General features: G+C 40.5%; 1 protein-coding gene and 1 long non-coding RNA gene across 5 annotated transcripts in view; both read left to right on the plus strand.

Annotated features, from left to right (window-relative positions):
* HSD17B12 (hydroxysteroid 17-beta dehydrogenase 12) overlaps positions 1–17491 on the plus strand; it is a 270866-nt gene that overhangs the window by 147244 nt on the left and 106131 nt on the right. The gene's annotated exons all lie outside the window — the stretch shown is intronic.
* On the plus strand, positions 6192–16331 carry LOC139074457 (uncharacterized). The gene is made up of 2 exons (XR_011524081.1): positions 6192–12750; positions 12999–16331. It is a non-coding gene; the product is annotated as an uncharacterized lncRNA (long non-coding RNA).

Raw genomic sequence — 17491 nt, forward strand, 5'->3', positions numbered from 1 at the left:
ATGGACTGACGCCTAAGAATGCAGTGGGCAGTGGCTGCCCGCTTCTCCAGAAGCGGTAGGATAGGTTCAGTTCTTTATTTCGTTTCACTTCTGGAAAGCCTGAGTTTAGTAAGTGTTTTCTACCCCAGGCTTTAAAGGCTAACTGAAGCAAACAGACCATTGCACTGTGGCAATAACCACATGGGGGCTTCTCTAGTGTAATTCTGTTGAACTAAGCATTTACAGAATATAATTTGATTTGAATTTTAAACTTTATAAAAACATTATATAACAATTACATTTGATTATTATAGAAAATGCAGCTAAGTAAAAAGAAGAAAATAAAAATTACTTAGCCCTCTACCTAGAGATAACTGCCGTCAACATCTTGGTCTATGTATGACCTTTTAGACTTTTTCCAGTATACACACAAACATACACATACATGTGCATATATAAATCTTTTTTTATACGAAAGATAGCAACAGTTATGTTGTTTTTACTGTTACTCCTGCTACATCTGGGAATTGGCTTATTTATAAACTAGGTTTTTGATCAGCTTCTTTTGGCTTATCAGTAGATAATGATCATTAGAAATTCTAACTAAGGGTCTTCAGGAGAAATAAAGATTGTTAAAACAAATATAGTCAATTTTGCTCCACACGGTTTAGCTCCAGTTTGTCTTCACTTGGCAGTATATCATAGACACCTTTCACTGCCAGTAGATGTTTTTGGTGCTATAATTTTTGATAGATGCATTGGTTTCCATTATATTGATATGTTATCATATATAATATAGGTATCCTATATATAATATATATAGAGAGATGTATAGATATACTATATTACTATATATACCATGACTATATAATACTATATATTCTTTAATTATACATTATAATTTATCTTGTGGTCCCTTGTTGTTGAATAGTTTCAGTTTTGCTATTAAACAGTGCTGCAATATGCCAGCATCTTAAAGGTCATGTTCATTCTGAAAAACTGAAAAGTAAAGGCAGGAGAGCATTGAGTTAGTAAGGGCTAGCAGGTGGCATGGAAAGGCTGACATTTAAGGAATTGCTTCAGCTGCCCTTGCGTCTTAAGGATCAATGACCAATTAAGAAAAACAAAGGCTACTGTACATCTAATAGAATCTATTGGAACGCTGAAGTTTGTAAGTTTAGCAGTGAGGAATCCTAATCTTGTGAGGAACTGAAGGTGTTTTTAAAACGTTCAATAGCAGATAGTGTTAATCCTTCCGGCATACCTGCACGGTTGCTGAGTGGGTCAGTAAACAACAACTTTTATTTATTTATTTATTTAGAGGAAGATGAGCCCTGAGCTAACATCTGCTACCAATCCTCCTCTTTTTGCTGAGGAAGACTGGCCCTAAGCTGACATCTGTGCCCATCTTCCTCCACTTTATATGTGGGGCACCTACCACAGCATGGCTTGCCAAAGTAAACAACAACTCTAACTTAAGGCATCAGAGAGCTCAGTCTCTCTTTTTCAGCCTTTCTTCAGATAGTGAGATTTTGTTAAATAATTTACATACGAAAAAGTTGTGGAAACTTTCACTAGAGACCCGTGAGTTTCTATAATTCCTTTGCAGAATAAAAAGATGTACGAGTAAATAAATGCGAAGTACGTAAGATTGCACTTTAGCTCAGCTTTTGTTAGAAGTTCTGTTTGTAAGAGCTGGCTTCTTGACAGGAGGAGAGTGTGCTTCCTTTGATTCCATAATGTTCCTGGACAGCTGGACTTGCTGCCCAACCACTGCTCTGGGACAGTGGCTTATCTGTGAACTTGACTAAGGCAGGCTTCAAATGGCAAGCAGAAAATTATTTCATTGGTCTTTATCGCTTCGTCCCAGTGGTTCACAGGTGAAATAAAAGTTAGAGAAACAAGCCTCGAGTTTTCTGCCACTCTCGTTAAAGGTCTGTGGAAGAAATGTTGAAAAGAGTTGAAAGATCTTTTGATCCAATTGCTCATTTCCTTCTGTGCTGGATTTCTGAAGATGGGCTAGCTGTCAGTCTGTTTTCTTATTCTAAATTACAGCTTTGACTTAACTTATATTGTTTCTAAAACTTATGGATGAGGATTTTTTTTTTTTTTTAGAAATTAAAGGTGAGAGAGAAGTCATTACTATGACTTTATATTCATGATAGTCATGGAATCATAAGGTCTTGGCCATTCATTTAATTTGTGACTATACTTAAAAGATGCTGAAACTGAGGCTCAGAAATGTTAATGACTGGTCCAGGTTCACTTAGCTTGCAGAACCAGGATTAGGACACAGGTTTCCTGACTCCTGTCAGCTCACCACTGTTTTATGTAGAATATAATCTCTGTAACTGGGAAAAATAATGTTGGATCACATGAAGTTCCTTTAAAAAGATTCGATTGGAAATGTATCTCACTGAGTGTTCATTTTGGAAAAGTGTGATAGTTAAGTTGCTTAGCATAATTTCATTGACAGTCTTGGGTTTTCCTAAAAAGTAGAAAGAGGATCCAGCCAGATGTCGTCTGACAGGAGGGAATGGTGCTTCCATGGTTTTGGCTTTTCAAGGATGGGGGGACAAAAAACGATTAGAGAGAATAGATTAGCATTCTTCATCTTCTTCCTCAAATTTGTTGTTGATGCTAGTCCATCTTCAAGATATATATCGTAAACCGTTTATCAAGTTATGTTTTGAGGTGGCTCTTTTGAGTTCTTGCCCAGGCCTGAGTGGGGCGTGATAAAGGGGTGAACTTGATTTCTGGGTGTAAAGTACCTTGGGATGTGCTGAGGCCTCTTTGGCTGAAGCATTAACATTTAGGCCGTCAGGGAAGCATTAATCCTTGAAGAAGAAGAAGTTATTCATAAAGAGACTGGCTCAAAAGAGGACTGTTGTGGTGTTACCGTGATAAACCTAGTGGCTTGAAAGGAGAGTGGGGCGGGATGATTTATCAAAGTGACTCAAATCCAGGTTCTCTTTGTTTGGGAGGAGTTTATCTACTTCTTCTCTGAAGAATATTGTTAAAAGCTTAAACTGGATGAATTTGGTTGAAACAAGCGAAATAATCGACACTAGACCCTCTCTCTATATTGATCCTACTTAGCGTATATCAATTTGGACCATTCGAAAGAAGTTAATTATTGAAATTACCAATTAGAGCTCATTATAGCTCTCACTTTTATCGGGCCTGAGTTATATGCTTCAAGGACACTTACGTAGTAGGTGCTGTTGTCCCACTAGTGTGTTTGCGTATTGTGTATAAGCTAAGGAAATGTTTGATTCAGTTACTACTCTACCAGTTAAATGTGTACAATCATAAGATACGTCAAAAGCTAGTATTTCTTATTTTGAGCTATAGGACTGTTCCAATTTGGACTTGCTGGAGTAACTTCAAGCCTATAGGCATTTAGGAGGTGTAAATTCCTCACGTAGGAGTAGAGGGGAAGTTATGTTTCCCTGGCTTCTGTTGAACATAAAACATTTACATAGATTGGACAGTTGTCCTTTGAATGTTAGATTTTCCGCGTTAAGGAGAAAATAAAGCCAGAATTAGTACATAACACATCAGAGATAGGAATCTGGTAACTATACCATCAGCTCAGTCTTTTGCCTTTCCATATTTCGTGATCTAATTAATCGTTAGACTTAAGAGCCAGATAAAAAGTCACGGAACTTTGGTTCTGTTTCTTTGCTTCCAGTTATTTTGAACTGTATGCACTACGTAGCCTCTACTAACAGCTTAGGGCCTTTGACATCCCAGAGGCCACGTGGTCAGCCAGACTTACTGATTGGTGTGGTCTGGAAAGCTTAAAAGTTCAGGTTACTGAGAGGTGGCTGATGGCGTGGGGAGTAAAGAGAAATGTCCTTCTCAGTATGAAGGAGTGGCTCGGGCATGACATGGAGCACTTTCTACGGCATGTTATATTTGGGAAACACCAGACAGACTGGCTGGGTCAAGAGCTGTTTAAGGAATAGTGGAAAATAGAGTTGGATTCTGCATTATCAGATTAACGAGGAAGGGACTGTTTGCAGAGTTTGTGTCTGCACCATCCATTATTGCTAAATGTGGCTGTTACAGGTGGTTCCAAGTTTATAAGTCCTTTAGGTCTTTTTGTTGCATTGTGGATTCATGTCCTGGTGATTAGACTTAGGATGATGTGATCATTGGCAAGTCATTTGACTTCCTGAGGTGGTTTCTTTATTTGTAAAATTAGACGTTACAGTAAGATCTTACACCTGTAACCCTCATATAGTTGCCAGGAGAGCTACTAATTGTACTTAATAGAGTGTTGGGACAATTAAAACAGTGTTTGTGAGGTGCTTGCTTCTGTGTTTGGCACAATTAGGTACTCAGTAAATTTAGAACACGTAAAAGGGCTCCTCTGCCCGCAGGGGCAGTCCGAGCTTCGGTTCCCCTGGATTCTGTTGTGTAAATTGAGCGATGCTCTGCTGGGAGCTTTACTTCCTGAATTCGACGGATGGGTTGGCAAGAGAAGCAGCAATTTCTTTTCCTTTCTTGGTCTAACCCTTGGTAAAAAGCTAATCTTTACTATTTTTAAAAGAGATTTTTAAAAAAATTGAGGTAAAATTCTCATAACATAAAACTAAGCATTAACTATTTTAAAGTGTACCGTTCAGTGGCGTTCAGTACATTCACAATATTGTGCAACCATCACGTCTAACGAGTTCTAAGACATTTTTATTGCCCCTAAGGGAAAGAGACCCATTAAGCAGTCACTCCCCATCCCGCTTTCCCCAGCTCCTGGCAACTACTAATCTGTCTTTCTCTGTGGATCTGCCTATTCTGGATGTTTCGTGTAAATGGACTCATCCAGTCTGTGATCTTTTGTGTCTGGCTTTTTTCACTCATTATAATGTTCATACATAAGGTACATCTACGTTGTAACATGTGTCAGTACTTCATTCCTTTTTATGGCTGAGTAATGTTCCATTGTATGGATATACCACATTTTGTTCATCTGTTTGTCAGCTGATGGACATTTGGGTTGTTTCCACTTATTGGCTTTTGTGGATAGTGCTGCTACAAACATTCATGTACAAATTTCTGTTTGAATACCTGTTTTCAATTCTTTTGAGTATATACATCTAGGAGAGGCATTAATGGATCACATGGTAATTCTGCATTTATCTTTTTGAGGAACCACCAAACTGTTTTCCTGAGTGACCCCCATTTTACATTCCCACCAACAATATATGAGGGCTCCCAGTTTCTCCACATCCTCATCAACACTTGTTGTTTTCTATTTCTTTTTTTAAATTTATGGCCCAACTTGTTCATTGTAGTTTTGATTTGCATTTCCCTAATAATGTTAAACATTTTTCACATGCCTTTTGGCCATTTGCATATCTTCTTTGGATAAATACCTATGCAAGTCCTTCGCCCATTTTAATATTTGGTTGTCTTTTGTTGTTGAGTGGTAGGAGTTTTTTATGTATTCTGGATACTGGACCCTTAGTAGATGTAGGATTTGCTAATATTTTCTCCCATTCTTTGGTTTGTCTTTTCACTCTTTTGATAGTGTCCTTTGATGTACAAAAAATTTTAGTTTTGATGAAGTCCAACTTACCTGTTTTTTCTTCTCTTGCTTGCACTTTTGGTGTCATATCTGACCTTAGTAGCTTTTTTGTTTTCCTTTCTATACGCCCTCTAAATTTTCTGGTACTGCTTGTCTGTTGCTAGTGTTTATTGAGAATTTGCTGTGTGCCAAGTGCTGTGCTAAGTACGTTATATACATTGTCCTGTTAAATCTCAGACAATCCAGTATGGTGGGTACTATTATTAACATTATGGGACTCTATGGGACACATAGTACTATTGTTTTCACATTACAAATAAGGAAACCGTGACAATAGAAGTTAACTGGCCTCTGATAGATGGCAGAGTTGGCATTTGAACCTAGACTTGGACTTTGTTGGTCTGATTTGAGCAGCCATGTTCTTAACCACTTCACATACTCCCTTTGTAGTAAAATAGCGAAAGCCTGAAGTCTCTCCACTGTGGTGTCTTACTAGGCCTGTGATCCAGGAGTAGTAACTGTCCCCAGTCAGAATCCCTCTTCTCATGAGGCCCCTTCGGTTAACATTTTGGGTAATCCCCAGAGGAAGCCACAAAGCAGTTTCAATCTACTGAACCACACTGAGGCCCAAGGATTGATAGCCTTTTAATTCTTATACAAGGGTTTGCATTTTTAAAGAGGATGTGGCATTAACCTAAATGAATCATTAGCTGGGAGGGTTTTCAGTTAACCAAGTAAAGTGAAAAAAACCAGGCAGAAGGTATTTTTGGGTTTTGGTGTCACGAGCAGGCGTTACACGGCCTGGCCTGGAAGCCGGCCCCGGGGATTGGCTGCCTGAACCAGATCCTGCTTTTCACAGTTTCTTCCTTTTCTCACTTCTGAACCTCTAGGTGCTTTGAATGTTGTTCTGTTTTGTTTGTTAGTTTTTTAAGTGCCAAACTATTCAGCTGTCTGCAGTATTCGGTTGGGTCAAGAGAAGAGGAGGGGAGAGTGGGAGAGAGGACTCAAGTGGGACAGCACATTTGTAAAGAAAATTTGCATCACTCTCTCTGCTTCTCGTTAATCAAAATGCAGGCAGTTGCTGCTGTTTTATTAGCTGGCGGCCTGCATGCCTCTCTTCTTTGTTCTTTGTTAAATATGATCTGGCATGTGTTAGACTCCTAGCCTTTGCACTCGGGGACTTCAGCGGTTTCTAAATTCAGCGCTGCTAAGCCGGCTCCCTGTTTGCTTGAATCAATTGAAGCTGCTATTTTTAGCAACAAAAGGGAATTGAAATAGCCATTTTCTCTCCATGTAATAGATCCCCAGGAGGAATACTGATGCAAACTCTCTTGTCATTTTCTATTCTCCCACCCCCCCGAAAGCACTCAGGAAAGGCAGCTGTCATGGTTTGCGGCGGTATTAATCTTTAATCAATCGAGTGTTTTCTGCATTCAGGTGTTCAGGGGGAGAAAAAAGGGTCACGAGAAGGAAGCTGCCTGGAATAACTAAGCTCTTATGGGCTCTACAGTCAGAATTGGGTGGGTAGTGGCAGGGAATAGACAGAAGAGCTAAAAATAGCGTGTTTGCTGCCAGTGTTCTCTAGTCTATTTTTGATGTTTGATTTTGATAAGGTTGATTGGGTTCTTACTAAAAATATCTGTTCCTAGCAAGTTGAGGACAAAAAGAGTAGAATATTTTTAACCTACACAAACGAAAGTATTTTTGTTGACTGCATAAAGGCTGGAAGCTGAGGCCTGGTCAGTTGCCAGTATTTTATATAATCTGTAACAAGCTAGACACTTCTGGATGCCAAGTTGGGATCTTCTTTCTAGTTGTCAGTTTCCATCTTCTCAAAGGCTTGCAATTTGGGTCCTGGTGTTATAGTTATTTTGGAAGACATAAGCCTTTTTTTATCTCCTTTTTTGCCTCCCTTCTTTCCTTCCCCTGCCTCAGTTCTGCCCTGTCTGTCATAATACTTGAGGCTGTCGGGTTATAGGTGATACCTGCGGCTTCTTTCTCTGTATTGTTGAAAACTCCCTCAGCTTATCCACTGACTCCGCAGCAAAATGGAATCTGAGAACACCCAGTGTGGACTGAAGAAGCGCGTCTCAATGACAGGAACAGTGAACTGTCACCGCTTTGGTAATCTGGCGCACTTCACTAAACCCGAGCAGCTCCTCTCCCCTTCCCCTAATCCTGCGTCGAGTTTGTTCACTTCATATCCACCCTGGCACGTTACGAGCGGAGTAGTTCTCTCTAGCATTGAAAATCACCTCTTTTCAAGAACAGCCTCAGAATCCTTTGAAACTGTGTCTCCAGATTCATCATAAACAAAGTTCAACTTCTTTCTGTTGAATTTTATTTTAGATCACTGATTCTTGATGTTGAAAGGGGCTAAAGAGTATATGGGGTTGCGTACAGTAGGTGATTGGGCATTATTTCTGAGGAAGGAGTGGCTAAAGCAGTGGGTAGCGTCTAAGAGACAGGCTTTCCATTCATAATCTCCTTTCATTCATTCACTCACTCATTCATCCAGCAAAACCTCATTAATCATCTACTTTATGGCAGACACTGTGCTAGCAGTTAGACTGTGGTGATCAGACAAACGCTTATGGAAACCTCTGATGAACGTCATGAAGGGAAAGGATGGGTATTATGGGGGCAGAGAGCTCTGAGATCCTGTTAGCCTAGGGCTCAAAGAAGGCTTAATGGGAGAGGAGATGTTCCAGTGAAGACCTCAAGGATGAGGGGGAGACAGTAGTTGGAGTAAAATTGGGAGTAGAGGAGAAATTGTGAAGAGAGAATCTGTTCCTTTGGAGGACGTGGAAGAATTTCAGCATGACCAGGGCACTGAGTGGGAGGAGGAAAGTGGTGGGAGGAAAGGTCAGCTCATGGAAGGCCTTGTAAAGAGTAAGGGCAATGGGAAGTCCCTGACACGTTTTAGGCGGGGGAGTGATGCCGCATTGGCCCTTTGGAGTGGTGGCTTTGGCTGCAGTCTGGAGTGACTGGGAGAGGAGTAAGAGTGGCAGCAGGTGAATGAGTGAGAAGGCGGTTGGAGTAGTTCTTGTGGGAGATGAATGACGGTGGTGGCAATGGGGCGAAGTGAGTGGATTTGTGTTTCAGGTTTTATATAATTGGCGATAGGGAGACATTGTCACTCCTTAACGGAAGAAGGAGATCATAAAGATGGTGTTTGGGAAAGACTTCTTAACTTTGCAGAGCACGAGTTGAGTGAGGAGGGCCTGAAAGGTTCGTTGCACGAGTCCTTGTTTCTCGGGAAGATCGCTGAGACTCGGGTGACGGGTGCTGTGCGAGCTGACTGGGGAATATCAGGGAAGGACCTTGAGCAGATACTTAGAATGATGTGAGCACTAAATATCTTGTTTTAATAATTTAGTTTGCTGACAGCTTACTCTTGCTTTTCTGGTTCTAGTGACTTTAACAATATAGAAGTTTATTTTTCACCCAATTTAAAGAAGACTGGTATTTTTGTGTATGTTCGATCCTCTGTGATAAGCATTTGAGAAAGAAATGATTGGTTAAGAAAAAGTGGCATGGTAATTCCATGGAGGTGTCAGGAACCTTGATTCCTGTATGCTCCTTCATCTTAGCCCATGGCTTCTACCCTCAAGGTTACTTCATGGTCAAGACTGCTGGACCTACAGCCATCACTTCTGAATTGCCTACAGGAAGGGCGAGAGGGGTCTCTCCCTGCTGAGTCAGCCTCCTTTAAGCAGCCTTTCTCACACTCCCTCACACCGTGCTTGCATCTTATTTCCAGAATTTAATCGCGTGGCCACACCTGGCTGCTAGAGAGGTTGGAAAATAGTCTGTATTCCAGGTCACGATTGCTGCAAAGAAGGAGGGCAGGATGGATATTGAGGAAGACGGGCAGCAGGCTCTGGCTCGCATATGCAGATAACATAAGATGGACGGGTCCCCAGGGTTGTTTTTACACATTGCGTCTTATTTCAGTGTGGCTGTGAGTGCTTTATTCTTTCATTTTAAGAAACCACAAAAAACAAGCAGTACTTCTTTTTTATTTTTTTATTGTGATAATGCTGGTTTATAACATTATAAATTTCAGGTGTACATCATTATATTTTGATTCCTGTGTAGATTACATCATGTTCACCACCCAAAGACTAATCACAATCCATCACCACACACATGTGCCTATCACCCATTTCACCCTCCTGCCTCCCCACTTCCCCTCTGGTAACCACCAATCCAATCTCTGTCTCTATGTGATTGTTGTTTTTATCTTCTGTTTATGATATGATATTGACTTTCTCCCTCTGACTTATTTCACTTAGCATAAAATCCTCAAGGTCCATCCACGTTGTCACGGGTGGCCGGATTTCATCGTTTCTTAAGGCTGAATAGTATTCCATTGTGTATTTATACTACATCTTGTTTATCCGTTTGCCCTTTGATGGGCACCTAGGTTGCTTTCAACCATTTTGGCCATTGTGAATAAGGCTGCGATGAACATAGGGGTGCATGTATCTTTATGCATTCATGTTTTCATGTTCTTTGGATAAATACCCAGCAGTGGACTAGCTGGATCGTATGGTAGTTCTGTTCTTAATTTTTTTAGGAATCTCCATACTATTTTCCATAGCACAAGTAGTACTTCTAGTTTGCGTGATTTGAGAGCTGGTCTTGGTTTCATTTGGTTTTCATTGCAAGGTGGCAGCTATATCAGCGTGGTCGTGTTTACATCAGTGTTTCCCAAAACACAAACCGAGAGTTAGTCTTAGGTGCTACATTGATGAATATTTCAAATTTTTGATAGTTATATATATATGCATTTTACACTAATACTCAATTTTTGCTAATTGAAACTGGTGGTCTTTTATAATAATCAAATCATTAAATAATAATAAAGTAACTAAGTTTTCTATTAAATTTTATTTTTAAAATACCAGTTTTAAGAAAATATTAAGGGACCTTGGGAAACACTGATTTTAGCAATGCTACACTGACTTTTGGGAAGCTAGAATAAATGAAAAGTCCGCAGGCTCAGTTTACACCATCTTTCTATTCATGGTAGGAAAGGACTTCATTTTAAGAAAGGCAATACACATACATGGTTAAAAAATACTAACAGTAAGAAGAATGAAAAATGGTAATCTCTTTCCTCCTTTTTCCCAACGCCTCAGAAGCAGCCACCAAAAGACTTGATTTAAGATGGTATGCTTTATTTAGCTTCCTAAAATTAATGAGGAAGTGTTGACTCCCCAGACAATATGGCATCATCTTAATAGTGAGAGTCCCACTATTACTTTATGAAAATAAAAAGTTATTGAGCTTGATTAAGGGATCTTTCTATCCAACTACGAGCTGCTCTCTCTGCTACTACTATTGGGAGATATTTAGCTTTAGAGCAAGGAATATATCTTTAAAAGCAGGACAGTCCTTGTCCCCATCTTTTGTGTCTCAAATAAACAAATTTAAATTTTTTTCAGCATCGAGTAAAACTTTTATAATTGGCTTGAGTTTGACAGATGACTTGGTCATGTTTGTATGTTATTGCAAAAACATTACCTACTATGTGACTTAGAGGACTAAGGAATTTGTCCTTCCTTTGATGGGGAAATGACACTGGATCTTCCATTGCCTAGCCATTGGAGATGACTCTGACTAGTGTAGAACCACAGTGGTGCTAACAGAGATGACTAAGAGAGGCTCTGGGCTTCCATTTTATTTTGTATTTCTTTTGCCTGTAAAAAAGTAATTTTTACACTTTTCTGTTTTCTCAGGAAAAATTTACTTGTAAGGCAATATTTGCCTTACATGTAACTATGCAGTGTTGGATTTGATTTTGAGAATTATTAGAATATGAAAAAGTGATACTTTTATCTATCTAAAAAGATCAGAGGCTAAATTTTTAAAAATTTATACAATTTAATGTCATATTTTTTGTGCTTAATTAAAGTCCTAAGCATGAAATGAGTGATGTGTAGAACACCTAATATTCAGAGTGGATCTTACACATCGTTGGATTCTCCATAGCCATGCATATCGTAGTTTCTAAAAACTGTTAGTTTGATTTAAACTTGATAGTTAATAGCAGGAAGATGACAGGATAAAAGGTTCTTGCTGGGAGCATAAAGCCAAATCTTGAGAAGTGTGTTTAGTGTCTCATCCTCAACTAAAGTTAGTCCACTTCAGTGTAATATGCTTAGGAGGAACACTGGAGAACTTGCAGTTTTAAAATGACCAAGTAACAGTATTTCTAGCCCTTTATCTTCTGGAAATCCTCTTTAAAAATCAGGAGAATGAGAGACAGAAACCTCCATTTTGATGAAACTAGGGAACTTGGAAAATCCCTCGTTCCCAGTCTGGCAAATGAAGGTGGCAGAGTGGCGACTGACCTCACAGAGCAGACCCCTGAGCCTTCACGGGGGTCCACCACTGGGAAACAAGCAAGTTTGCCCTTGGACCCCAGAAAAGCACAGGAATTGGAAGTATCAGGTACCTAAAAAGACAGGGGTGAGGGAGAACACTGAGCCAGATGCGCTTGAGATTCAGGGAAGTGGGCACGGAAGAGAGCAGAGACACCTGACTGAGAACAGGGGTCGAGCAGAACTCTACAAACTGCCCAGCTGCCTAGCGGCGAGAAGACTGGAAATTGAGAAATGCTTCTTAAGAGTTCCTGAAGGATCCCAGAGAAAAGACACATACTGAGTTTTGTGGATTCCCCAATAAAATAGCTGATTTGCCCATTGATTACTCTCCAGAAGGGTCACAGTGTAATCACTCCACCTATGCACATTAAGCGCCATTTCAATGTCTCCAAGATGAGCCAGACCAAAACAATCAAAAGGAACTTAGAGGAAACAGAATATATGGAGTAGAAGAAAATGTAAATATATAAACAAGTGTAGTTACTGTCCTGAGAGATGAGAGAAGATAATGGATCTATAAGAATAAGATGCTGTTTAAAAAAAGAGAGAGCAGAAACAGTCAGAATAGAGAAGAGCGCTTCAAAATTAAAAAATGGACAACCTAAATTTAAAAAGTCAATAGAAAGTTTGGAAGATAAAAGTTGACATTTCCAGGGAAGTCGGACAAAAAGAAAAGTAAGATTAATAGAGAAACCGTTGAGTCCAAATTCTGATTAATAGCATTAATCAGATTAATAGAAAGAAATCTGATTAATAGAAAGAAAAAAGAGAAAAGTGTGGGGAAGAAATTATCAAAGAATTAATATAGGAAAATTTGCAGAATTGAAGATCATGAATTTTAAGGTGAAATACTTTTTTTTTTTTTAACTTTTTTTTTTTTATTTTTTTTCCTTTTTCTCCCCAAAGCCCCCCGGTACATAGTTGTGTATTCTTCACTGTGGGTTCTTCTAGTTGTGGCATGTGGGACGCTGCCTCAGCGTGGTCTGATGAGCAGTGCCATGTCCGCGCCCGGGATTCGAACTAACGAAACACTGGGCCGCCTGCTGCGGAGTGCGCGAACTTAACCACTCGGCCACGGGGCCAGCCCCAAGGTGAAATACTTTTTAAGCATGCTAGAAGACAATGAAGAGTTGTCTTCAGTTTTTTGTTAAAAATGATTTCCTGCTTAGAATTCTGTACCTAGTTAAACAATTTTGTGTGAGGTTAGAATATAGACTTTTTAAAAAAAAATATATATACACAATAAAAAAATTTCTCTCTTAAATTGTCACATGAAGAGACATGACAACTAAATTTAATGTGATATTCTGGATCCTAGAACAGAAGAAGAACATTCAGCTACAAAAAAATCTGAAAAAAATAGGAACTTTAGTTAATAATAACCTATCAATATTGGTTCATGAATTGTGACAAATGTACCACACTAATATAAGGTGTTAGTGATAGGAGAAATGATTTGGAATGTAGGGAACACTCCGTATTGTCTTCACATTTTTTCGGTAAGTCTAAAACTATTCTAAAATAAAAAATTTATTTTTTAAAAAATATTTTCAAAAACGTGTCTTCATGCATCCGTTCTTGGGAAGCTGCTGGCAGACATGTTCCATAATGGGGGACTGAAGCCAGTTACCTGGGGGGTAGTGTAGATTTTAAAACAATTTGCTGTTTTCTTGTTTCACTTGAGGGGTGACTCGCGTCTGGAGGATGGGTGAGCTTGTTTTGCAGAAGAAAGAGAATGCCTTCGGGGAGGTTGTGATCACCAGTTGGCCGCCCTCAGCAGCCACTGAAACCCCGAAGTCAGATTGTGCAGAGGCCTTTCTTGGGAGTGACCCCTTTGTTTCCCTGAAGTTCCTCCTGCCGAGCCCCTTAGCTCTATAACCGCCCCCTGCCGTCTGTTCACGGAGAGGCACATTTGAGTGAACCCAGGCGCCTGCCTTCTCATTTTGGTCAATTCAAGTAAATCTTTCTCCGTCTCCAAGCACCGATGTCTCGGCTGGGCATTGGGCACACGAACTTGAGATTAAGAGGTTAGGTATTAGGAACAGAACAAGAGAGGCCCATGGAATTCCAAGATTATATTCTGGAATAGCGGCTGTGCAGCAAAGTAGCCATTCCAGGTCGGAGCAGGATAAAAGCTAGAGGTTCTCGGGAAGGTGATCTCTAAGGAAAAGAAAGAATGGAACAAGTTGATGGGGCTGATTGTGTGGAAAGTTATTTTGAGAGGCAGGTAGAGAGAATGGGGGAAGATTTAAAAAGAAAACTCTGCAGATGGAAGAAAAAGCCAGTTTTAACTCCAGGTAAAGAAAAATGTGGACCAGGAAAGGAAATGTAATTACACTATACTGTTTGGTTCAGTAGTGAATGATATATTTATCTAGCCGCAATAATTGTTGTATAATAAAGAATTTGGCTTTCCCCCCTGGTTCCTGGGAAGGAGAATCTAAATCTTCGGGATTTCCTGAGTGATAGGAGTGTCTTTGTTATTCGTGGTGGGCCCTCATAGTGTATGGTAACGGGATGACTCATGGTGGGACCCTAGATGGCTTTGAGCTGGGGGCTGGTCCTGCCAGAAAGATCAACCATAACACTGGAGCTTTGAGTCGTGTGACATCAGTTCAACCTCCCAACTTCCCAGGGGCGGGAGGGGGCGGGGACGGTGGTTGGAGATTGAGTTCTGACGATTCTATCAACCCTACCTTTGTGATGAAACCCAATAAAAACTCTGGACACTGAAGCTTGGTGTAGCTTCTTGGTCGGTGAAGCCATTGATGTGCTGGGAGGTGACGTGCCCTCATTCAGAGAGGCATGGAAGCTCTGCCTGCAGGGCTCTCCCTATGTGGCTATTCATTTGGTTGGTCCTGATTTGTATCTTTTATTATAAAACTGTTATCATAAATTGTAAGTTATCCTGAATTCTGTGAGGCATTCTAGGGAGTTATTGAACCTGAGGAGTTGTGGGGACCCTGAATTTTGTAGGCAGTCAGTTACAAGAGAGGGTAGCCTGGGCACGTCTGACTTGTGGCTGGTGCCTGAAACGTGGGCAGTTTTGCTGGGGACCATGCCTTAACCTGTGGGATCTGCTCTAATTCTGGATGGTTGATGTCAGAATTGAGTTGCAGCATTACAATAAACACTGACTATTGACAGACTCTTGTGATGTGACTTCCTTGGAAGGATGGAGAAAATAAAAGGGGAGTGGGAGTTCCCATCAACTGTAATAAGTCAACAAGCAATATAAAAATTGATGATCAGGAGAGAACAGTGTAAGCACAGGATTGATAACATGGATGTAAACATAAGGAAAAATGACTAAAAGCAATGAAAACGGTTGCTTCTGGGGATGGAGTAGGAAGGTGCAGAAGGTTGGGGTAAAGTCCTGTTTTTCACTTCCAACCTTTTATAGCTATTTTCTTTTTCAAACTAAGAGGACGTATTACTTAGATATAAATAAAATCACTTAAAAAGAGAAGGGAGCTTGACTTGAGGCTCTCAGTAGTTCATCAGGAAGCAAACTGGACATTGAGACGCGTGTGTGTCAGGTGTACCGGTGTGTGCTCTCAGGAATAAAAGAGCAAAAGTATCAAAGTAGGGCAGAGGGAGAGGTGGAACTGTGTCGCAGATCTAGCAGAGGTCACAGCTGATCCCATGGGAAATTCTGAACCTGGGATGGCCCCTCAGAGAAGCCAAAGTGAGGGAAGGGAGCTGGACCTTTGTCCTCAAGTGCGGGTCACTCATTAGACATGCACTGCCCAGGGGAGGGGGCTGTCACCATGGATAAGGCTGACGGCAGGGAGATGCTCACGTGTGAGCTGACGGCAGATGACAATCCTGGCAAGAGAGGTGTACGGGAGGACGACATCTCCCTCTATCCTCTGGGTCCTTCTGGCTGGGCTACGAATTAAATTCGCATGAGACAGAATAACAGGAGAAAATCGAACCGAGGTTTGTAACGTGTATATATGGGAGAGACTCAGGAAAACTGAGCAACTCTCCAAAACGGTGGAGGCTTTCTTCTTAAATATCATCTTCAGCTAAAGACAAAGGAGGATGTTGGGGGTGGTGGTTTGGGATTTCAAAGGGGAGGAAGGGAATTCACGTGGAAATGGAAAAGTAAAATAGAACTTCGATAAGAGTGGGCTTAGCAAGGATGTTCGCCGTCTGCTGGATACCCAGAGTTATCCATGGTGGTGGTCTGTCCTGGGGACAGGCCTTTATCTTAAATTGCTTTTAGGCAGTTAGGGGGAAGCTCAGCGTTTCCTTCAGAGTATTTTGATCTTAAAAACAATCAAGGCAAGGAAAAGAGACACGTTTTGGGGTGGCCGGTTCTGATCCCCCACAGAGGATTGACTGAGTACCCCGCTGCTGGAAGGGAGATGTAGTCGGTGCTCTAACAATATGCACCGCAAACTCCAAAAACTGGGGAATCTGGAAAAGGAAGACTTGATATCCATTAGGCAAATTTTATAATCTCTAATCCTGGCGTGTTACGGGCTTTTGAAAGTATGATGTGCTTGTTTAGCTCAACCTGGGGTTGGCAATTTTAAAAACACGCAGATGCACACACAGAATCATCTATATTTTGAAATATGTACATTGCAGCCAAAAATTCTAGATACGTTATACAGAATGACTTTATTGTATTTGGATTCTTGAAGATTTTCTTATTAAGGGATTTTTAAGCCCCTAATCTGGGAAATCATATTGCCATAGATTCATTGTATGTAGTCATGTATACGATTTGCTTGCTCTGCAGTTGTAGAAAATAAACAGAATAACCTAGGTACCAAAGGCTCTGTAAATAGATGAGTGGCAGTTAGGTTAGGAGAGTTATGGTATTATACTTGTAAAGTCAAGAACTTTGAGAAACCAGGTTCTCAGAGAAACAGTCTAAGTCTTGTGTGTTTTCCAGGTTGTAAGACACCTAAGTGCTGAGCATCATTGATGCGTTCAGCAAATGTGTTCTGAGCACCTGCCTCGTGCATGTCACATAGCAGGGAGCCCAGAATCTGGCAGAAGAATTAAGACTTCTGTATGTAAGGAAATACAGGTCAGAGTAGAGAATGCTGAGTGGCATAAGAGAGGTGCGTGTAAAGAGCTGAGGGAGTCTGGAGGAGAGAAGGGTTTCTTTTGTTTGAAGCGATCTGGAACAATGGAGTTGGAGCTTAAACGCTGCTTTGAAGGAAGTGGAGAGGAGGTGAGGTTCTGGGGATCTTGGAGAGAGCATTAAACGTTATCACAGAGGAGGAAAAGGACAGAACTGGAAACAATTAGAAAATGCTTATCTTTCATGTGTGAAACGTTAGTGAGCCAGTAACAGGAATGCAGTATAAAATTCCGGTTCTCCACTCCTCCAAGATACTCAGGAGATGAGAAGTTACAGAAATGTGCCCTTGATCATGAGGTTGGTGATGCTTAATTTCATACAGATGGGTTCTCCCACAAACATTTAAATCCATCAGTTAATAATGTTTGTTAGAAACAAAACCACAATGATAAAAACTCCTGGGTTACCTTTGGAAGGTGCCTGGGAACCAATTTATTTTGAAAACTGGTAAATAAAGGAGAAAAAAAATCAAACATTTAT

The sequence above is a fragment of the Equus przewalskii genome, chromosome 11 (assembly GCF_037783145.1).
Source record: "Equus przewalskii isolate Varuska chromosome 11, EquPr2, whole genome shotgun sequence".
Classification (NCBI taxonomy): domain Eukaryota; kingdom Metazoa; phylum Chordata; class Mammalia; order Perissodactyla; family Equidae; genus Equus; species Equus przewalskii.